The sequence below is a fragment of the Habropoda laboriosa genome, unplaced genomic scaffold (assembly GCF_001263275.1).
Source record: "Habropoda laboriosa isolate 0110345459 unplaced genomic scaffold, ASM126327v1 scaffold5, whole genome shotgun sequence".
Classification (NCBI taxonomy): Eukaryota; Metazoa; Arthropoda; class Insecta; order Hymenoptera; family Apidae; genus Habropoda; species Habropoda laboriosa.
This window is the reverse complement of record NW_017100161.1, coordinates 4251551-4260362: the sequence shown is the minus strand read 5'-3', so window position 1 is coordinate 4260362 and position 8812 is coordinate 4251551. Positions and strand designations below refer to the sequence as shown.

Genomic DNA, 8812 nt, shown 5'->3' with positions numbered 1-8812 from the left:
ACTTCGCCGAACCGAGTCTCGAAAACGTTACCGCGAAGGGAAACAGTCTCTGGGCGGAGGGAGAGAGTTGCTCGAAAAGCTTCATGCGCTAAGTGGAAATTGGAATATTGGGAATGGAAAGTATGTACGTATAGTCGGTGAAAGAAATGTGGTAAAGTCGGTCAGGAGTCGCGGTAGAGAAGGAAATGAACTGACAGAAATCTGAAGAGAAACCGAGGATCTTCGTACGTAAGTAATGCAGGATCCACACTACCACATTCGCTAGCACATTTGTGGAGGACATTCGCGAGCTGTGAAAGATGCTACTTCTATGGCAAATGATTATGGAAAGAGGAATCAAACAGATAAAGAGAATTAGGCGGAGAAGGAAAAGATCTACGTTTCATCCTGGACCTCTTAGTACCTTAGATTCGCGTTAAAAGTTGTATATATACAAACGGTACCCTTTACCGAACACTAGCGAGAAAGATTATCATTCTATCCCTCTGGTGGTGAAACGCAAAAAGTACCGCTCGACTTCTAACCAGCACGAAACCGTCGTAACATTTTTCTCTCCCTCGAAATACCGCCACAGTAATATAGATCTGCCTGTACCTAATTCCCCATTTCTTCAATTTCTTCTCGCGACTGTACACACAGGTGGGCGAAAAGGCGCGGCGCGTTCGAGTATCGTGGCTGGTGACCTCCCTCGCGACACGGGCGCGTATCGGCGACAAGGGTTCACGTGGAATAATTTCACTTTGCGGCCGCCGATAAGGCCACGGGTGCATGTTACCCTACCCACGGTGTATGATTGCGGAATCGCGTGATGCTCGAGCACCGCGGTGGTGGCGGCGGCGGCGGCCAACAGCAGCGGCGGTGGTGTGGTTGCTCGAGTACGCGTAAGCTTGGCCCTTTCGCAGCCGCTGAAAGCAGCCCCCGGCGAAAGAGGAAAGAGCAAAGGGTCGTGGCCGAGCCAGGTCAGTCGCGATCGACGACGATGCTCGTGTTGGGACGAGCTGCTGGCCGCGAGTCGACTAGAAGGGCCATCGACCGACTGTGTGTGTGCCTGGCAAAACCTACGAGCCTCGTTCTCTTGCACAGCTTTCGATCGCATCGCGCTACTACTTGGAACGGCCGATCTCTCGCTGGTGATAGCGGAATGTATGTCGAATTTTTTGCCAGTCGTTCGTTGGCTCTATTCTAATGCTTCCTTCGTAGACGATCAAAAGTGAATTTATTACGTAGACCCGACATCTCGAGCGAGGGCATACCCGAGGCTTTTCTTAGAAGTTACATACCGTCTGATTAGTTGCTTCGGTAAACGCGGTCTTTTATCTGTGTTTAATTGTTCTTTGCATTTCACGCTAACACGTTCGTTCTTCAGGCGTTTGACCCACGGAGCGATAAAACACTCTGTTCGAACATTGTTTAAACACTCAGTCACGTTGTTTGTACAATGTATTGTTTCAACCTACTTGCTCTCTTCAGTTTTTACATTCCAGTCAAGAGTCACTTTAAAAAGTGCTACTCTTTAATTTTCGTTTCCTAAGATACCAGTCATCGACCGAAAGGTGATAAAAAATCGTGACGAATTTCGTAGGAAACGACTTTGATTCACCGTGCATCTGCGTGAAATGTGACGCATGGAAACGCGACAGGAGCGGAGACAGTGAACGTATTAAGATCGAGATCTAGCAGCTAGTGTTACTAATGTTAGCTCGAAGGATCACTCTTACTCAAAGTTACACCTTTCTAAATCACCACGCAAGCTGCACAGGTCGATACTCGGTTCGAAAAGATTGAAGCGCCTCTAGCCCGCTATCTATACTACGTACAACCCACCCCCAGCCCCCGAATCTAAATGGTCGACGGCGAAGAGACTGAGGTTGCTCCAGAATAGACAGAATAAATACGCTCGATACCGATAAATCTGCGAACGTGGATCCATAAATAGCGAATACGTGCACAACGATAACACCGGTACGCAGGCCTAGGTGAGAGTGTCTCGCGAAAAGGGGGTAGCAGCAACGGAGGCAGCCAAAGTTGGCCAGAGTCCAGCGGATATTTTCGTAGTCTTGCTCTCCCCGCCTGTGCACGCGGTCTGAGTAACCCCATCGTCTCTGCTCTGGCTACTTAAATCACTGGAAATGTGTATATACCGGTAACTTCTGGCTACCCTCCTCACTGTAACACCAACCTTTTGATCAACTAAATTCCCAGGAATAATAATTATAGATAGTGTTTAAACCTAACCTAACCAATCAGCCTGCTAACAACCTCTGCCAACTGTTTAAAACCCACCCACACATACACACACTACTTGACCCAGCAAATAAAGGCTCGCTCTCTTCAGAGGGGACCCCCATTGAGGGATTCGCGGTAAAGGCAACGTAGAAATCGCGAGGAATAGCGCAAACGAGGCGGAAATCGGGCAACGAGGGCCGCGTTTGGCCGGCGAAAAGAACACGAGGGATACGCGTATACGAATCCAATTACGCGGGATGGAGACTTCGCGTACCCTCGGTCCAATTAACGGGAAAACTAATTTTCGCGCGGCGAAATCCGCGCTGCTCTGCCGGGGCTCCCGCCTATTTTTTTTTCTCTCTCCCTTCTTTTTTTTGTCCCCGTGAGCCACGGAGAACCGGAATCCCCTCGCCGCTCTCCTGCCTGCTCTCACTCTCTCTCTCTCTCTCTAGACCGTATATATCTATCCTATATATATTTTTTTTTTCTCTCCCACCCGCACAGCCTCCTCCATCCCTTGAACACCAAGGCTTGGTCCCGATTCAGCGCGCGGTAATACGCGCGGCCGGCCGCCGCCGCCGCCGCCTCGTTCCGCTGAATTTAATTTAGCACTTACCGTATTGCTCAGGGCACGGCTAACCGTTTAACCGCCTAACGCCTTTGCCAACGTTGTGGAGGGGGCAACGGCCTGCGAATTTTCGTGGACCCGCAGAGCGCCGCGTGGTGCAAACCTCGACACTCCACACACACGGCCTCGATTTCATCCGCGTTGCATCGCTCGAGCGCGTCTCACTCGAACCGAAACGACTCGATTTTTCCGGGTGATCGTGTTTTTTTCTTTCTTTCTTTCTCTCTTTCTTTCTATTTTTTTCTCTCTCTTTTTCTTCTTTTTTTTTTTCTATTCCATCGAAACGGATAGTAGCTTCCTGGCCGAGCAGACGGGGCGTCGTCGATTCGATCCTGACTAGGATTAACCGGCGACCGTGCCTCGCGGAACGGAACCTTTAAACTTGTTGGTTTTTCGTTTGTCCGCCGGTGCATGTTCGTCAGCTTCCACTATTCCAAACCATTCGATGGACTCTGGTCTGCTTTTCGAGTGAGATTGTATTTCCTAGAGGGAATTTGCAAATCGACGTTCGATATTGTATTTGTTTCGTTTCTCTTTCACGAAGATTCGACGTTTGCTTGTTTTTTCTTCACTTCGAACTGACTTGAGTTCGGTTGGTACTGACGTTGAAATTGTGTCGTTCTGCTGTTTAACGCGTTCCTAACACCTGTTAGGATGTTATCTTTGTAAATAGGATCACGTTTCTAGGTGGGTAAGCGTGAATCACGGGTGAAAGGAAAAATATAAACAGAGGAGTAGATTGGAAAGAAATTGAGATCAAGTTCGGTTCGATTGTTGGTGGTGGTAGAGATTAGGTTAGGTTAGCCGTGCTATATGCGACAAGTGTGTCGTCTTATTTGCGAAACAATGTCCACTTGTTTCTCCGTTTGACATTCGTGCGAAAGATTCTTCGGTGTACCGTTACTCTCGCCTATTCTTTCATTCGCTCCATTCTTCCGTAGAGGTTAGGTCACTCGCGAATATATTCGGAGACTGACCTAACCCAACTCGACCATTAAACGCGACGCTGGAAAAAATATTCATGATATTTCAAATATTAACATGGTGGCGTCGCGTGAAAAAATTAAACGAACATTATGAATATTCCAAATGTTCATTTTTGCAACCGTAATTGGACGTAATTTAGATTAATTCCTATTATAATGCACGTTTCACAATGAACAAAAGCGTTAATCCGATACTTTTATAATTAATCAAAATGCACGACTAAAAAGATATAAACTTACATCGCTAACGTACTTCTGCAACAATTCTGTCTCGTTACAGGCATCGACTACTACTAAATGGGAGAAGTTTCACGCGTATCTATCCAGATCTCGTAAGAGGATCGTTTACGAGGTTTTCGCGAGCTTAAAACGTTAATTCCAAGAAGCCGCGTTACACGTAATCACGATCAAGCTCGCGAACCGTTCTGGGTCACGTTTCCGGCCGGCTTATCCGGCATATTTTCCTCGCACTTTTCCTTCTCGCGACGTTTTTCTGCCAGACATAACCTAAAAACCGAATTACCAGCTTACGCTCGAGATGCGTAAGAAGTTCCTCTCTCTCTCTTTTTTTCTTCCTCTCCCTCCTTCTCTTTCTATCTCTCGCCTTCTCTCCCTCTCTCTCCTCCTTTTTTTCTCTCGCGTGTAAATCCGCGAAAATTTATCGAGGAAAATCGACGCCGAGAATGGAAGAAATGAAAAGAAGAGAGAGAAAAAAAGCAGCGAAAAGGAGAAAACAAATGGAAAACAGAGATACGCAACGTATGTACCTCGTTTCTCACCCCCCTCTTGTGGAAACGCATTAAACACAAGTGATCCCGGCCAGGCGGCTTTTAATCAGGCTAATGCGTAGCGTTGAGTTATTCCACGGCTCGTTTCCCTTTCGCGTCCCGTCCCACGCGGATATCGAGTAGCCCGTACACGGCGAAAATCAAATGCGGCCGCGTTCGTCAACGTCGCTCCCGCACCAAACCCAGAATCACGGAACCGACGCGCGTATCACACGCGAAAAGAGAGACAGATGCAGAGAGAGAGAGAGAGAGAGTGGATGGCAATCGAAATCAGCAGTCGAGTGTTTTTGTTATAACATTTGTATTGCGCGAATTCGACAATTTCACGCGTTAGACGCGAATAGAGGTTAGGAGATTAGCGTGCATCGATCTATTAATTTCGCAAATTCTAGTTTACTCTATTTTCTTATTTCTCGATTTTCGCTCCGCGTATTAACGCATATACGACTCTCCATAGATCCGATTCACCATGTACCTGCGTACGGGTTTTAATAATGGAACAGCGCGTGGATTTCCCCTTTATGTACTTATAATATATTCAATAATCCCGCGCACTTTGTGTTAGTTTTAAACTATTATTAGAAGGAAATGAGATAGTTTGCTCTATGCGAGAGAGGAAATTTAAAAGTTCTAGGATATACATATTTACCGTAGGAGGTTGTGTGGATTTTGGTAATTAATTAGAGAGTGGACAAAGGTTAGTTGTTAAGTACAAACATACTTTGACCACAGCTCACAGGTCAGATTCCTCTTGAACGATATGTATTCCCAAACGAAAAATACGCACTTTTTCGCCTTTCGTATTTTGCACATACACACTCGCAGTTTCTTAAAACTAAACAGACCTCTTACAGATGAAACCTAACTCTCAGCCTAACACGCTTGGGTTAACCTTACAAACGCACAATAGATGCTTTTTTCTCGACCATCCGTGCGATACTGTTACAGTATTTTTAGCCCCTGTCGAGTTACATCGAAATAAGTCTCATTACGGTTTATCAAACATTTTCAATATTTCAACTATTCCATAGAGTAGCTAGCTTCTTTCTTCCACACTCAAGACTTCATTCGCTATAATAATAACAAACGTGTCTCGATACCTACTTTACCATTCCTCTTTAAAAATTCCTCTGTAGAAGAATCTTCTCTAGCTACCCAAACGAAATCACTTATATTTACTTATTACTTCAGAAGAACTCTCAAGTACGCATATACCAGTGATCGTATCAAGCGTTCGTATCGTAATGCACATATTACTCGAGACTTCTTCAACTTTATCACTCACTCGTCCCTTTCTTTGTTATCGTCTCCGCGATATGAATATCCATTCTCCATTCTACAGAGAGCGGCACTCACAGTCGATTCTTTCTACAGGAAAAACCGCGAGAGACAGCCAGAGAGAGAGAGAGAGAGAGAGAGAGAGTCCAGGACGATACCGGGTCAGAACAAACGAACGTCGAGGAAATGAAAATTTATTCGCGTAGCACCGAGAGCGACCAGCATAAATCGTGCTCCCATTAAACTGTACGCGCCAAACCTAGTTCTCCTTTTCCCCTACCTGAATATCGCGTAGGTTTTTCGTTTGGCGAAAATTTTTGCCGGCCACCGAAAGAAACCGAGTAGCCATAGAAATCACGTTATTTAGGTTACGAGGAAACCCGACGAGTACGGGCACGGGTAGGAGAGCTCTAGGAAGGAGAAACGGAGACGATTCGCGAGTAAATCCGCTTTGCCACGAACGCGAATTCCTGACGCGGCAGCATTCGCCGCGCGCGACGACTACGACACATGCATCCTCCTGAAAACGAACGTACGAACGAACGGAGAGAAATGGAAGAAGATTCGAGGAGAGGAGTAAGAAGGAAGATTCTTCCTCATCTCCGATCAGCCGCACGACGGAGAGAGTCCCCCCCCCCCGAAACCGCCGCCTCTTCCCCCCCACCCTTACTTCCCCGTTTCACTCCCCCGCTCGCTCTTCCATACTCTAGCTACATTCTGATCCTGTGAATCGTAACATTTGCAACGAGACCCGCTTCGGGGAATCGACTTTCTATCCACCTTTCGTGAACCACACTCTGTTTCACTTATGTTCCTTCGTTGGCTATGTGTACGTATGTGTGCAGTGTGTTTGTGTGTGCGTGTATGTATGTATAGAGAGCTGGGAGAGAGATTCGCCTGGGTGTGTTTTCTTTGCGATGAACCGCGAAAAACTCGCGGGAAAAACGAATACACCGGAGGGAACCTGTTGAGTCAGATAGGAGTGCCTACTGGAGTTAGGATGATCGGTGGAGAACAATGGCGAGGAAGTATCCGGTGGAAAGGGTTAGAAAAGAATGAGCACGGAGGTCAGCGAACCGAGAGAGCACACAGTGGTCGCGTAAAGTGGCAGGCGGAGATCAAAGAATTCACGTCGAACCCACTCACCTATGGCTGCCAGCAGCGTGGTAAGGCTCCAACAGAGTCTCGATCTCTTCATGTCTATCTTCTTATGGATACCAGTGGATCACTCGAGGCTTCTTTTCTCTTTTTCGTCTACGCCCACCCCGAAAACTACACGAGGTTTACACTTTCCTTCGTATACTACGATTCTTCTTTAGGCTTTATCGCACTGTCCAATATTCATTCGACGTTCGACAGAGTGAATACTTTTAACCAATCACTGTTTGCAATGGAATTTCGAATAATAGATACTGTTCGTTTCTCGTGTAACACTTTAGACTGAATCACACACACCCAAGGGAAAACAGTGTCCATAAAGAATTCACGTGTCCGTGATGGCCAAGGACGACGAAGCCAAGGCCTGTATCGTCCTCGATCTTCCGTTCGTCATGACGAATAAAGTGAGGAGGGGAGAGAGAGAGAGAGAGAGAGAGAGGTAGGTAGAAAAGCGCGGGAAACGCGATGCAGCCCGCGACGAACGGGCTTCTCGACTGGCGGAAAGGAGGACGCGAGGCGAGGCGTTTCGCGAGCGGGAACGAGCGGAGCGAAGCGGAACGGCGCGGAAGGCTACCTGGCACCTTGATAGCCGGCGGTTAAGTGCGACCGCGGGACGTTCGCGTTTCGTCTCGCTCGTTGTTTCGCGTTCGAGTGACAAAGATGGTGGATCGCGGTACGCGCATGCCTGCGGCGAAAGTTTCTTCGTCTCGAGTCGGGTCGAGTCGTGTCGACTCGCGAGGCCGGTTCGTTTATTTCTCGCGCCTCTTTCTTTCACCTCTGTTATACTGTGGAGGTTATATGCAACGTTGAATGCTAGAAGAATTGTAAACACAGACGGAGAGTTTTTTGCTTCGTTTCTTCGTATTATGTTTATCTGTGGTTCGAAGGAGCTGAAACTTTGTGGAAGATCAAAGTTCTAACACGAAGAATGTATAATTTCATTTTCGTGAAATCGTGCGTGGAATGGATTTATGGATTTCGTGTATATGTATAATTCAGGTTCCTTTATGCTGCTTTTTCCAGGAGGAAGGGGATGTAATTACGAGGTACGATCTATTGTTGATATTAATCCGACAGCGTAATTAACTATATTAGTAACATTGGTTAGATTTTGTTTACAAATAATACGTCGCATGACATTGCCATTATGCACCTTCCGAATGCATACGTACAAGTTAGTTTAATATTAATTGTAGTGTAACATAATCGAGGTAGCAATTTCGAACATTAATTTAACCGTGCCATGACGAAAATTACCGTTCCATATGCTATATCAATTCCAAAAACATTATCGAAACAAATGACGACGCATATCGAATCCTAACATCGTAACGGTACCCCACTTACAGCGACATCTAAATAATTTTCAACGAATTCACAAATCCCCTCTTATTCTCTTGCTCTCAATAACGGCAAAAATAATCCAATCTATTCATTACGAACCGAAACACCGAGCAGAATATTATTTAATACATTGCATAACCACTGAAACGTTCATATCTCTATTAAAAGATCTCTCCCCATAATGCAGCGCTAATTAACCACACACAAATCAATAACCCACTTCCAATCGCAAAAACATAACCTAACCTTTATCTTTCAATCGTAACACGCACACTCTTCCCTATACCACACACTTGCAACGTTTTTTTCTCTCTTTCATCCGTAGCACTCGTCAAAACAACGATCTCTTCCTCCGCACAAAAGTGTCGGCGGACGATTGATCCAGCAGAAAAGCTGTCTGGCGT

The 8812-nt window shown here is 46.2% G+C and overlaps 1 protein-coding gene across 1 annotated transcript in view; it reads right to left on the bottom strand.

The window, feature by feature from the left end:
* Window positions 1-7099, bottom strand: part of LOC108577972 (hemicentin-1) — a 56083-nt gene extending 48984 nt beyond the window's left edge. The window contains exon 1 of the mRNA XM_017941223.1: window positions 7053-7099. The gene's annotated coding sequence lies outside the window, so the exon portion shown is untranslated. The remainder of the gene's footprint in view (window positions 1-7052) is intronic.
* Window positions 7100-8812: the final 1713 nt, after the last annotated feature.